General features: G+C 50.2%; 1 long non-coding RNA gene across 1 annotated transcript in view; it reads right to left on the minus strand.

Annotated features, from left to right (window-relative positions):
• The window catches only part of LOC137206511 (uncharacterized), a 62,780-nt gene that overhangs the window by 21,268 nt on the left and 28,240 nt on the right, over positions 1-13,272 (minus strand). The window lies entirely within an intron of this gene.

Below are 13,272 nucleotides of genomic sequence, written 5' to 3' on the forward strand. Positions count from 1 at the left end.
ATCTATGGTGAGAGTGTTGGGGGGACGAGGAGAGGTACTGCTGGGGAAGAGATCTGAGGAAGCACCGTAGGGGGACGGAAATGGTCCATATACATGGAAAAATGTATCAAGCTGTGTACTAACGACGCGTGTAGTTAATATAAAAGTTGTAACTCAACTGAAATGAAAATCCCTCAGAACAGTTTGGCGGTTCCTCAAAAAGTTAAACATAGAGCTACCATATGACCCAGTGATTCCATTCCTAGGTATGTACACAAAATAATTGAAAACACATTCAGTTCTGGACCCAAACAAACGCTGGACACTAGTGTTCAGAGCAGCACTATTCACGATAGCCCAAAGGTGGAAACAACCCAAATGTCTATCAACTGATGGATGGATGAACAAATCGTGGAATAGCCGTACAAGGGAATATTATTCAGCCACAAACAGGAATGAAGTACGGATACCTACTACAACAGGGATGAACCTGGAGAATAATATGCTGAGTGAGGGAAGCCAGACACAAAAGATCACATGTTGTATGATTCCAATTAAGTGAAATATCCAGAACTGGCAAATCTGTAGAGACAGAAAGTAGAGCTGTGGCTGCCAGAGGCTGGGGGGAGAAGGGAGATGGGGAGTGAGCGCCTAATGGGTGTGGGGTTTCTATCTGGAGTGACGACATGTTCTGGAACTAAACAGTGGTGACGGATGCACAGCACTGTGACTATGTTAAAGGCCGCTGAACTGTTCACTTTAAAATAGTTACTTATGTTACATGAATTTCATCTCAATTTTTTAAAAAGTAAACAAGCAAAAAAACTATGTAAAAAAAAAAAATCTCTCCGGAACATACACTGGTGAAGACCCCATTTGCTGCATCTCCGGAGTCCAGTACAGCCAGATTTTCCCCTGGGGATGGACAAGACAGACACTACATTGTCCAGAGAGCCCCAGCTCACTAGAGGCCCTGGCCTTAGGGCCCATGCTGTATGAAAGCTCCTCGTCTTCAGCCACGAGGGGCACGAGCACTGAGGGGACACATGGGAGACGTAGCCGGCGGGCAGGGCGTCACAGCCGCTGCGTGTGGTCTCCTCTGGAGCCTACAGATCCCAGCTCTGCAGCTCTAGCTGGGTGATCAAGGGCAAGGTCCTTCCTTAGTCTCTCTAAGCCTCTTTCTCCCCTTCTGTAAAATGGGAGTAAGAACAACATTTACCTCACTGAGTCCAGGAGAATGCAGTGGGCTAAAACAAGTAAGGCACTTGCAACGGATTGGCCCATCCTAAGCTTGCAATAAATGGACCCAGGCTATGTTAGTCAGCATCAATGCCGCTCAGTGCTAAAGTTCCTGCTGGAACTCTTGTGAGATGCACTTCTTTCCACCGGAGTTGCTGAGAGCACTGGATCTAAGCCTGGGGCTGCTGACCACCGTCTTTCTTAGAGACCATCTGCCTAGAAAAGGAGACAACACAGGGAGAAGCACTGCTGGAGCACCCGGACACAGCCTTGCCTGAAGCCATCGACTCTGCACTTTTATGTTACGTGAGCCGATATTTCTTTTTCTGTTAAGCTGGTTTGATTAGGTTTTCTGTCACTTGCAACCTAGAAAGTCCTGCTGATCCTGAGGCAGAACACACAGAATGGCTTTTGGAGTTGCTTCGGTGCCACACCTCCGTCACTTGCCCTGGGAGTTCCGTAGCCGGCTGCCAGTGGACACTCCTGCCCAACAGGCTCGGGCTCCTCCGGGAGCCTTGGGGCAAATCATCAAGGCCACCCAACCTCACTCCTTTACACCTGAAACCCTTTCTTCCCCTGATCCTCCTGTCCCCTCATTTCTCCTCCCTCTTCCCCTTCTCAGAGACTGTCTTCTTTCCTGCTTTCCTAAGAGGATGAATTAAGGACCAATTAAGGCTGAGTGTGGAATTTGGAATCATCCACCCCAGACATCAGAGATCAAGCATCAGGTAATCTCTGCTGAGATGACTTAACCTCTCTGAGACTTGCTTTGCTTTTCTGTAAAACGGGGATAACACTTCCTATTCATGAGTCTTATAAACACGCCGTGCGCACCGTATGGCCCATAGGAAGTACTCATCCATGTTGACGACTATTATGAACCCTTACCTCCTCTACCCAGTCCTTGGCCCATTAATGCCCATTGCCATCGGTGACCTTGAGGACTAAAGAGGAGACCAAGCCCCTGGCCATCTCCCGGGTGGTCTCCATGAAATCATCTGCAGACACTGTTAGCTGATGACTTAACTCTTCAAACGAGGTCCACCCCAGTGAAATGCCCGCCTGCTCAGCCAGGTTTTAAGAATACAAATGCCACCATCGGCAAGATTCAAAGCCCAGGGCCGGGTAATGACTACCCTCTTGGGCCTTAGTCTAAGGCAGGTTCCAGCCTGCTATGCAGGGCCTGGAGCTTCTCTTAGGTGAGGCTGTAGCAAACAGCCTCGCCTTGCATGGAGCATTTCACCTCTGCTTAAGGAATAAGAAGCACGTGGGAACTCTGCTGCCGGCCGTCTCAGTCCCCAGGCTCAGCACTCTTACAGCAGAAATGGAACAGTCTATGTATGAATGGACATTAGCTAGAGAGGCTAGGAAACCCGTAACTGAACTTAGCCTGTGAACGAATTGGAACAGTATGCCCACCCTACACCATCACTGGGGATGCTCCTGGGCTGTGATATTATTACTGGAGACTTTTCCATTCACAGAGCACTCTTCAAACATCCTGCTACTTGTGTAAGATGCTTACCATCACATGATGCTGAGGTCACACCCCAAGCGCCCTTGCATAACTGGGATTCTCTCAAAATGACACAGATCGGTCCAAGGCATTCTGGAAGTCATGGAATATAGTTGTGTGAGCTGGGTGTAGGCTTTGGAGCCAGTCCCTCTGTAAGGATTGGGAACTGAGTGGTGAAAATGAAGTACATTGCCTGCATTTGACTTTTTTGAGCGCAGTGCAATGCAGAGCAGAGTTTTTTATACCGCTGTCTCCTCCTCTACCCTACACTGCAAACCCCTGAGGGGCAGGGTGGGTCTCGTTTGGCTTTGTCTGCTAACAAGCTGGCTTAGTTTCCTGTTCTGCTAAATGGGGATCCTAGCGGTTCCTGTTTAGTAGGGCTGCTGTAAGGATGAGTGACGGCTGCCTTTGCTGAGCCTGTATCCCGCGCAGGGCACCTTTCTAAGTGTGTTACAGGCATGACCTCATCTAATCTGGGCAACATCCCAATGAGACAGGTACTAGCGGCATCCCCAGATAAGAGGGATTTACAGATGAGGAAACTGACGCGGCGGGGGGCCTGAACACCTTGCCTGAGGTCACAGACCTAGCAAGTGCTGGGGCCAGAACTGAACCCAGGCATTTGGACAGTGGAGCCCAGCTTTCTGACCACCAGCCCCACTGATCCCTGGTTCGACACGATGATGGATGTGAAACACATACATGGCACGGCATCTGCACCCAGCCGTCCATAAACTGTGCATCTGATTGTGATTCATGCCCTCCACAGGACTCCACACACATTGTGGGACATCCACTAGTCAATATTTAGTGAATGGACTAACGCAATTGGTCATGAAATACTGGTTGAGCTCGTGCCATGCCCAGGGTACTACTCTAGACAAAGGGAATGGAGACTTGCGAGGCCCCTGACCTCCTGATGCTTCCATTCCAGTGGGAGAGGACAGGCAGTGGCCTTAGAGTCAGCTAGAGTATCAGATATAGTATAATGTCAGAGGTGATGTGAAGCAGCCCAAAGGGAAAGAGATAGACAGGAGCTGAAGGGGAAACAATTCATAGTTTGTTTGAAAATGTGGAATTTTAGAACCAGAGGGGCAGTGAGAAAAGTCCCAGAGGGGATGTATTTGTGACTCTGTAATGCTTTGGTCAAAGTAAATGCCACCACATTGCAGTGAAAGTTATACCAGGGGTTTTGAAATGGCAACAGAGAGGGATGGTCGATGAGGTCGACCTGGGGGTGGACTCGTTACACACACACCCCTGCCCACCCCGGCTTTCAGAGCCGACGGCACAGTGTGAAGACAGGACCAGGCAGCCCCCAGCAGATGGCATCCACGCACGCCTCCCCTGCCGGCCGAGCTGACCTGGGAACGGGCCTCCCGAATCCTGTATTTTGCCTTCTTTTGAGTGAGTGGCCCAAAGCTCAACGCAGTCTCAATCAGGACGTCCTTCATCTGTGACCAGTACATAAGAACCAAGACCACCGCAATGGAATTTCAACGGGGTAAATAAAATGTAGATGCTAAACCCTGAGTTGCAGCAGCTGGACGAGTGAGAGGCCAGTGGAGACGGGGATTCACAGGTGCAGGACAGTATGGCCAGCTTTCCTGGGTGCAAAGCATGCAAAAGGGGGTGGGTAGATTTGCAGAACACTGGACAAGGAGAAAAAGAACTCAGGTCTGTGTGCAATTGTCCTCCGACACCAAGTCTTGGGCCGCACAAGCGGCATCCCGAGGAGGCTGTGATCTGCAGGCTTCAGCCTCCCAGCTGCTCTTGCCTCTGAGACCCCCCGGGAGCTCGGTGGTGACCTCATTAGCATCCAGTCCTGTGCTCCGGAGGGGATCCGCTGTGCAGGGTCCAGGTTGAAGCCGGCCAAGAAATCCTTGAAGAGAGCCAGGGACAGAATTTAAAGCCAACAGAAACAGCAGTTTCTGACCCAGGGTTCCCCACGGTCTGTGGAATTCCATGAACGAGGTGATGTTAAGATGGTCAAGGAAGACCACCGGGGCCCCTACCCCAGATCAGCACCTTGCTGTCCCTGTCTTGGGCTGATCAGACCCCCAAAGAGGGTAGGGGCCACCATGTCATGCCATGTCCCAGCAGTGGAGCTCTTGCAAGCTGACACGGAGAGTGGCCTCAGAAGAAGGGGAGAAATGACAGAAACATGGGAGGAAAGCCCAAAGTTATCAAAATTATCAAAACTCTCCCAGTCAAGTTGGATTTGGAGTGCAAATAACAGGCCCCACTTCGCAGGCCCAGCCCGGCAGACAAAGTGTCAGCTGTGGTGACACATCGTGTTTGTCCTCTGCCTCTGGCAGCTGAGTACTGGCTTGCTTGGCCATCCGCAGAAGAAATCCATCTTGACAAGAACATTCTAATTCTATTAGGAGGCGTCTGAGCCAGGCATTTTTGGCCCTTCCCTGCCTCTCTGGGGAGCACGTCAGGACCAGCCATAACACAGGCAGGGGAAGAGAAAGGACCGGAGGCCCTGAGCTGGGATCTACAGGAGCTGAGAGGCACTTCATTCTGCAGGGTTTATTGATCGCACAAAAGTGCTTCCACCTGGGACGGGAACCAGCAGGGCTCCTGTCCCAGGACAACCAGTCCAGCACTGTGGACAAGCTCTGGAGTTTGGGAGACAGGCCTGGATTCAAGTCTCAGCTCCACCACTTTCTTGCTGGGAGCCTCAGCCTCAGTTGAGGCCCTGAGGCCTCTCTGAGCCTCAGTTTCCTGATCTGTAAAATGAACATAATAATAGCACCAACCACAAATGATCTTTAGGAGGACTCGGTGAGATCGCGCTCATCAAACACTCACCAGAGCTTTAAACGCTGTATGTGCTCCCCGAGTGCCTCTGAGGCCCTGTTAGCTTAACTGCGGTTGCCACAGTGAAGGGCTTCTGTGTTCCAGCGACTGTAGGGCGGCCCTTTGTCCGGTGCTCTCAGGCACCAGGGACCGTGCTAAGTGTTTTACAAACATCGTTACCTCACTAATTTTCCCAGGAAACCTACGACACTGGGACCATTGTTGCATCAGTCAGAACAGTTCTGATAGCAGGTCACAGGTCAGCCGATTAAAAGCAGATAGAACAAGGGGGAAGGTGGGTTTTCTCCCAGCACTCGATGTCTGCTGGCAGGCTGTACCAGGTGGGATTGGTGTCCCCATGAACTCTCCGAGGACCAGGCTCTTTCCATCTTCCTGCTCCCCCATCAACTGCAGACTGGCTTCTTCCCTCATGGTCACGGAATGCTGCTGCAGCTCCAGGTGTCACACGCAGATGTGACAATACTCTGACGAGTGGCATTTGTCCTGTCCGTCTCTACTAGGAAGGGAAGCCTTTGCCCTAAACTGAAGGCACGCAGGCCGCCAGTGTCGTCTGCCAGGACTGGGGCAGAGCCCTCCACTGAGCCCCACCGTTCACTAGCAAGGAATTAGCCCGACTGTTCATCTCCCATAGTGGGAGGTGGGCTTTGCCAGCAAGGAGAAGGACTTGGGCGAGGGAGACAGTTGATAGCGTCTTCTCAAATGTTCCCCCATCCTTGACGAGGAGAGTCGAGGTGCAGAAAGATGAAGCTGGGTGTCTGACATCACACTGCTGGCAGGTGGTGACTCCAGACCCACAGCCTGGCCACTAGTCTTCTTGACCTTTCCGACCTACAGCATTTAAGAAATCCTTCCCTACCCAAAGTCATGTGCTTTCTTTTTTGAAGTTTTGTTTTTCATACATAGGTCTTTTTTTTTTTTTTTTTTTTGATGTGGACCACTTTTAAAGTCTTTATTGAATCTCTTACAATATTGCTTCTGTTTTATGTTTTGGTTTTTTAGCCCCAAGGCATATGGGAGCTTAGGTCCCTGACCAGGGATCAAACCCGCACCCCCTGCATTGGAAGTCTTAACCACTGGACCGCAGGGAATTCCCACACGTAGGTAAACCACTTTGAAGTGAATTTTGAGTATGATACACAGTAGGAATCAAAAAAAAAAATTTGACGTGGAAAAATGGTTGTCATAGCAACTAGTTTTTAAAGTAGCCCATCCTTTACCCTTATCTTCAAGGTCACCTGAGTCATGGAACAAGTCTCCACTCATCTATTTATCCACCACTGTTGCAACATCAGCTTCTCTCAATAACTAGAGCTTTGTAACAAGCCTTATGTCTGGTAAGTTAAATCGGCCCAACAACTTCTTCCAATTTATCTAAATTATTCTTGCCCTTTGTTTCTCCATACAGTTTTAGAATTGATTGGTTAAGTCCATTGAGAATGCAAATTCCAAAAAGAATTATTGGAATTTCAGGGGATCTAGGTTAATTTGGACACATTCTTCTTTTTATAATACTGAGTCTTACATCCACAAATATGGCATATGTCTCCATTGATTCTGGTCTTCTTTCATGACCTTAAACAATGTTTTATAATTTTCCCTGTAAAGGTTTCATCAATATTTTCTTAGTTATATTTCAAAAACCCACACTGGAGTGAAAAGGATCTTAGATGAGACACCGAGTAGGCGGCCGGGTCTGCATATAAGATTCTATGTAAGTGCTCCCAAAACTAGGAGCTGTAGGAACAGGAAGTGGCAAGAGACGGGGTGGGCAGGGGAGTGAGGAAGACTTACAGGGGAGATTGTCCCCAGGAATGGACAACACCGACCAGAGGAGGGAGGTGGCATTCTGCATGAGGATGAAGGATCATGTGGGAGACTGCAGGTGATGGCTGGAGCGAAATAAACAGGTGAGATTGCCAAGTTCTATGGAGGCAAAGCTGATGTTACAGTTAACAAACTCCAGGATCTTGAAGGGGGTCAGAATATAACCTTTAGCCAACACAGACAGACTTTTGATCAAAGTGATGGAAATGGACAAAAAGATGAAAAGATGTGACCAGAGTTTTGAACATGTGCTTATACTGACCTACATTTTCATCACAATTGTAAGATGATGATAATAATAATAACAGTAGTAGTAATAATAGCAGTTAATTTTTACTGATCACTTTCTATGTGCTAGGCCCCATTCTATGCTCTTTACTTATGAATGTTTGTATTAATGAATGAATGAGTGAAATGTGTTGATTCATTTAATCCTCCTAACAACCTATGAGGCAGATACTTTACCATCCTCCTCTTAAAGACAGAGAAAGTGAGGTCCAGAGAGACTGATAATTTGCCCAAGGTCACACAGCTAATAAGTGGCAGAACTCAAGCGTGAACCCGGGAACTCTGGCCACAGATCATATGCTATTAGCCACTACAAAAACCAAGGTGAATTGTGCCTGCAGCTGGGAAGTTGGGCTGCTCTCAGGGCGGTCCTGGCTCCTGGTCCTGACTGCGGAGCCATGAACCAGTCCTTTGATAGAGACGCCAAACCAACTCCCCATCAAATGTGGTAGAAATAGAAGCCACTGGTCATTGGATGCCCTGTGATTTTGGGACAATCACCTGAGAGGTTCCCCAACCACAGATTTGGTGCCTGCTCCCCTCTGCCTGCCCCCCTGTTATTTTCTTTCCAGAATTTACCTTGTCTAGACAACATGCTAATGAGTTACCTGAGAAGGTCTGGATGGCTGGTAGTGTCTCTTAATGAAACCCATTTGCTCGACAGAACGGCTGGCATTGGCAAATGAACCTGAGTGACAGGACCGGGCAGGGATGCCGAGTGGCACTGGGCACTCCACATAGTGGAGTTCAAGGGTTGTCCAGCCACCAGCACCACCTCCACATGCAGGGCTAAGAAAACAGTTTTCAAGCACGTGGGTATGGTTTTCAAGGCAGGTAGAAGAAAGAGGTGCACGAGGTAGAAGGAGTACGGCCTCATCTGCTGCTACCTCCACAGTGAGGGCTAGGGGACAACTCCCACTAAAGCCACCAAATAAGGCAGCACTAAACTTTGTGTAAAGACAGGTGGGCTGAGAACTGGCACAGGGCAAGTGAAGAGAAATGAGTGATGCCCTCACGGCAGACTGTAATCAAACCTACAAGACCCATTTACTCTACATTCAGCAGCAAAACGAGTTCCAAAAAGCACCAGGAACAAGGATTTCTGCTTTAAGAACCCCAAACTCTTTGAAGCCAAGTCTGGGAAGGAGGGAGACAAAGTCTCAGAAATACAAAGATCCTTTGCTGACTGTGATTACATGAGACTCATGTCTCCTTCCCTTTTTCCTATAGACAAAATAATCCCAATCTTATAAAATGGTTCAAACATTTCATACATATATAATACAGAAGATGGAAGTCCCCCAAAATACAATGTACTAAAGCGGGATAATGGGACACAGCTGGCCTTTTCACCCAACGGGTAGCCAGGCAGCATGCACTTTGTTCCTGTTATCAGCTTATAGAGTTTTCCACTGTGTATACGGAAAGCATTGCATCAATCTTGCACTGGAGAATATCTGAGTGTTTGCAAGTTTTTTGCATTTCCAAACAGTGAGGCAATGAAAAACACTGCCGATTTTTATAGACACCGAATGTTTTAGCAGAGAAATCTGATACCGCCAGAGGCCTTCGAAGTAACGACTGCTTCCATTTATTGAGCACTTACTGTGTGTGTCCTAATAGTGAGAATGCATTTTATCCTCACAACCCTCTGAGACAGGTATGATGGTTACCCCCACGTGACAGCTGAGCAAACTGAGGCTCAGAGAGGCTAAAATGCTCAGAGTCAGAGGGCTAGGAAGGGGTGAGGCTAGAGACCGAAACCCTGCATGCACTTCACGCGCATGATTATTGCAACCATGCGGCCACGCGGCTGTGACAGAGGGTAAGGAAGGGGTGGGGGGTGGGAGATGGAGCCCAAGGTGAGGTGAGGCACTGACGGGGGCAGAAGTACAAGCACGTGTGGGAAGAAAACATGAAAATTACTCCACTCTTCCGAGCTGGAAAGATAGAACTGCCCCTGCAAAGCAATAAGGCAACGTCCTGCATTATATCTCTATGACGGGGCTTCGGAAAGTCGGGTGAGGGAAGCTGGTCCAGCTGACTGCCGAGGGGCTGCAGGTGGAAATAAACGCATCTTTCTCGATGCCCTGGTTGCACAGGTCGGCTGGGAAGTGGGACAGCAGTGAGGTCTCCAGCCTCCACGTCTGGATGACTGGGGCCAAAGTCCCACTGTCCCTTCGAGAGTAGCAGCACCCTGGAAAGTCCTAGCACCGCCTCAGTTTCCCCCTCTGCTCAGTGGGGATTTGAACACTTGCTCTTGTGATTTTTTTGAGCATGAAATAAGATGTGCCTCCCTGGTACCCACTAATCCGTGATACTTCTATTTCTTTTTAGCCACTGTCACTCTATCTTCTGCACGTGCGCCCAGCCCCCGTCCCCGCACGCGATGGACACTGAGTTGCTGTGCCTGGATGTTGTGAATCTGCTCCCTGCTCATAAGCAGCTGGGCCCAGCAGGACGTCTCAGATCAAGAGGCTGGCTCTGCCCACCAACTGGCTGTGTGACCTTCGGCAAGTGTCTCAACCTCTCTGAGCTTCAGTTTCTTGTATGGAAACTGGCAGTCATAATAGACCTACATCCCCCATAGGACTGAAATGAGGATCGCATGAGTTAATGCATGAACAGTGCCAGGCACATGGTAAGCACCTTAGACATTAACAATTTGTGTTACTACTAATCCACTTAAATAAAATGTATTTGAGAACCTTTTGTATACCAGTCAGTGTTCTAAGTGCTGCAGGTACAGCAGTGAACAAAACCAGACAAACCCTGCCCTTACGGAGCTTAGATTCTAGGGGAAGACGCAAACAACTAAATATAATATAATGTCAGGTAGGGAGCAGTGCAGGGAAGGGCATTAAAGCAGGGTGGGGTGAGCAGATGTAGGGTGATTAAGAAAAGGGGTAACATTGCGCTGTTCACCGAAAGTTTCTGCTTCTCCTTCTGGACACTTGTCACTGGCTTTGGCCACGAAACGTGAATGGAAGTGATCGGTGTTACTACCCGGTGGGACTGCAAAGCCACTGTGTGATTCTCCACACTCCCGTCCCGTGGCCACTGTGACCATGAAAATATAAGTAGAGACGGAGCCTCAGTCAGCCTGGGCCTCTAAGTGACCACCAGAGCCCTCAAGGGATGACACCAGACATGCAGTGTGTGTGAGAGATGAGCACTGGCTGTGCCTGAACTTGGAGAATTGGGGCCTGTTTGTTACTGCAGCAAACTGAGCCTGATCTAAAAGTCCTTAAGGGGGCACTTGAGCAGAAGCCTAGGAGCAGAAGCCTAGAAGCAAGCCACAGGACGATGTGTGATGTGTGGGGAGTGCTGCAGGCAATGGGAACAGCAGGTGCAAAGGCCCAGAGACAGGAGTGGACGGGTGGATTTCAGGAACAGCACAGAGGCTGGTGTGGCTGGACCAGCCCCAGCAGGGTCCGTGTGGCAGGGGAGAGGGGGCCTGATGATGTCCTTGTGGTCACTGTAAGGCCAAGCACAATGATTACTGGTGTCTGGGGAGGGGAGGCTCTCCAAACCAACCAGCACACCTGTCCTCCCGGACCTGTTTCCAATCCTGCCTTTCAAAAGTCACAAGGAGGGTTTCCCTGGTGGCGCAGTGGTTAAGAATCTGCCTGCCAATGCAGGGGACATGGGTTCGAGCCCTGGTCCGGGAAGATCCCACGTGCCGTGGAGCAACTAAGCCCGTGAGCCACAACTACTGAGCCTGTGCTCTAGAGCCCGCGAGCCATAACTACTGAGCCTGTGTGCCACAACTACTGAAGCCCGCATGCCTAGAGCCTGTGCTCCACAAGAGAAGCCACCGCAATGAGAAACCCGTGCACCGCAACAGAGAGTAGCCCCCGCTCGCTGCAACTAGAGAAAGCCTGTGCGCAGCAACGAAGACCCAATGCAGCCAAAAATAAATAAGTAAATTTAAAAAAAAAAGTCACAAGGAGAAGATGCAGCCCTTGGTGCCCATCCCGACCCTCCATGCAGGCAATGGGTTGGAGCATCCTGTTGGACCCTCCCCCAGCCCAGGGGTTCTCCTCCCTGGCCAGGGACCTTCCAGCTGGCCTCACATTTGGCTGTGGGTCCTCATTTGTTTGGGGCTTGGACAGACTTTCTGAGCTGCTCCTCTCAGCACCTGTCTGTTTGTGACAGTGACTCTATGGCATGAGCCTCCCAGGGCTGCTCCGTTGGTCCAAGCCTCTGTTCAGCTGAGTTTCTTTCTCTGGTTATTTCTCCAGTGCTCTGGTTATTTCTCCAGTGAACAACCGGGGCAGAGGCAGGGTTCTGTGGTATTCCCACGACTCCCAATACCTGTACCAAGACCTAACAGGATGCAGAGATAATGAGGGGAGGAATGAGCGCCCTGTGATCTGAGCAGAGCACGTGTGAGGTTCTGGAATCTCCAGGCAGAAGCTGCATCCTTGCTGCAGGCGCCCACAGTGCCCATGGCGCCCAGAGGCACGGACGGAGCTGGCTGCTCTAGTGGACATCTGCCGGCTTTGCCCCCAGCATCCAGACCCTTCTCTGCTGCTCACAGCACCCCAGCAAGCACCTAAAAGACCCCAAAGGACTATCCCTCCCTTTCTCAGTTCAGGCCTACAGCCCCATGCTCCCCTCCCCTCCCCTGTGCTCCACGTCCTAGAACAGGTACATGGCAGAGGCCTGACCACTGAATTTCTTGTACCCACCCCACCCCCAGCCTTTGTGACTGGCTCTGCGGTGGTCATGTGACCCAAGCTGGGCAACCGCTATCATCCCAGGACTCTTAGGGGAACCATACAGGAAAGATGGGATCACTCTGTTTGGGATAACATGGTAGGATGTGAGCTCACAGCTGCTGCTAACCATACCAGCCACCACGTGGGAAGAGCCTGCCTGAGAATGAAGACAGCAGAAGAAAGCAAAGTGGAGGGATGGAAAGATGCAGATTTCTGAAAGTATTCAATAATATTTGAGCTCCTGCATCCAGCTAAGCCTGAAGTCCCTGGACTTTGGGGTTAGGTAGTTTGTGTTGCTTTCCTGTCACTCCCAATCAATAGCGCCTCAACTGATTCACACATCGGTAGATGGACATCAGGCACTGGGGTGTGGTGGTGGAAGGAACACTGGGCAGGATGGAAAATGAGAGGAGACAAGCGTGGGAGCAGTGGGCAAGGAGGGCTGAGAGCTTCATGCTTGTGGTGGTTCTCTGCGTCCCTCAGCACAGATGCCAAAGTCCTCACCACCGCCTACACAGCCCTGTGGCATCTGGCCCGTCGTTACCTGTCGGGCCCCATCTCCTCTTTCGCCCCACTCGCGTCCTCCGTTCCAGCCACACGGCCTCTGTATCCATTTTCTCTGCTGTGTAACAAATCACCCCCAAAGTTAGCAGCTTAGAATAACACCAACTTATTAGCTCACAGTTCTGGAGGTTGGAAGTCCAGCAGGTCTGACTGGGCCCTTCACCCAGGCAGAAGTCAAGGTGTTGGCCAGCTGTGCTCCTGTCTGGAGCTGAGTGTTCTCTTCTGAGCTCCTGCTGGTAACTGTCAGAACTCCGTTCCTGTGGTTGTAGGACTGCAGTCCCCACCTCCTTCACAGTTTTCAGCTGGGGGCAG

This window comes from Pseudorca crassidens, chromosome 15 (assembly GCF_039906515.1).
Source record: "Pseudorca crassidens isolate mPseCra1 chromosome 15, mPseCra1.hap1, whole genome shotgun sequence".
Taxonomy (NCBI): domain Eukaryota; kingdom Metazoa; phylum Chordata; class Mammalia; order Artiodactyla; family Delphinidae; genus Pseudorca; species Pseudorca crassidens.